Source organism: Ascaphus truei, chromosome 8 (assembly GCF_040206685.1).
Source record: "Ascaphus truei isolate aAscTru1 chromosome 8, aAscTru1.hap1, whole genome shotgun sequence".
Taxonomy (NCBI): Eukaryota; Metazoa; Chordata; class Amphibia; order Anura; family Ascaphidae; genus Ascaphus; species Ascaphus truei.
Genome location: NC_134490.1, coordinates 24,089,167 through 24,090,521, shown reverse-complemented (window position 1 = coordinate 24,090,521; position 1,355 = coordinate 24,089,167).

The following is a 1,355-nucleotide window of genomic DNA, read 5'->3' as shown; positions in this document are numbered from 1 at the left end:
GGGGAGGAGCTCAGCTACAGGGGGCAGAGCGCAGAGCTGTCAGCCTGTTCACACACTCACAGCTCATTGGTTCAGACCATGGGACAACACTGACTTTGAAGCAGCAATCTCCCCGTCCCCAGAAGCCTGTATAAGTTTAACTCGTATAATGTTAGTATCTCGGCCTCCGAGCACGTCTTGCACTTAAAAATGAAATACATTTTTTTTTTTTTTGCATTAAAAATAATTGTTTATTCTACAGGTTATCATGGTAAAAATCTGCCTGTAAACATCCGATGTATAGTGCTCCCTACCACACGCTATATAGTAATTGTGAAGCACTTTGAGTCCTTCTAAGAGAAAAATGCTATATGATATAAAGTTATTATTATGATTCTTATTAGGCTCTGGTGAGACATCCATTTTAACCTCCTGAATATTTAATATTTCATATCACCTGAACAGAGTATCAGATTTTAAAAATAACAGCCCCTCTGAAGGGCAATAATTCGTCTTTTAAAGTAAATATGAACAATCAGTGCGGACTGCTGCTTTTACAATGCATTTATCGCTGCTGACGCTTAATGCCAACATCTGATGCTCTTTACCCACTACACCCCCACCTTCAATGCCCTAACAAAAGGGGTCCTTATGATGCACGTCATTGCCAATTGCTCCTTTTTTAGGGGCTCTACACGATCCCGTACCACACTCCATCACAACCGCCCCAAACCCGGAACTGACCACGTAATCGCGCCATCGTGGCACAACCCTCTGGCACGAAGAGGTTAACACACTGATGCACATAAACAAAGTGATCGATGTGTTAATACATTTGACACACACAGACACTGATACAAGTGTATCCTTTGTGTGTGTGTGTGTGTGTGTGTGTGTGTGTGTGTGTGCGCTTGTACAAATCTGTGTATATCATTGTATGTACAGTAGTAGTGTGTCTGTGTTTAGGCTGTATCAGTGTCACTGTATTAATATGTGCGTACTGTGTTTTAGTGTGTCTGTGTGTGCATCTGTGTGGCAGACAGTGACGTTGTGCTGTGGTTAAAGAGCATCAGGTCCTGCCTTTAGGGGTCAACAGCAATAAATGGCAGAGGTCACCATTAACCCTTTTGCTACGCGGGTACGCAATTCTCCGCATGTTATTATATTGCATTGCTGGCCCCTCTGGCTTTGAAAGGTTTCCAATGTCTGCTTACAAAATATGTACCCTGTCCCGTGGTGGCCATAGCAGTTTGCATCACTTTGTCTGGCACGGCAGGGGTTAAATACCGTCCCTGAAGAGGGACATGCAGTACCTACAAACACACTTTCTCCCTGGAACAGTGTGTGCCGAGTCCAATGACGCAGGGACGACGCAT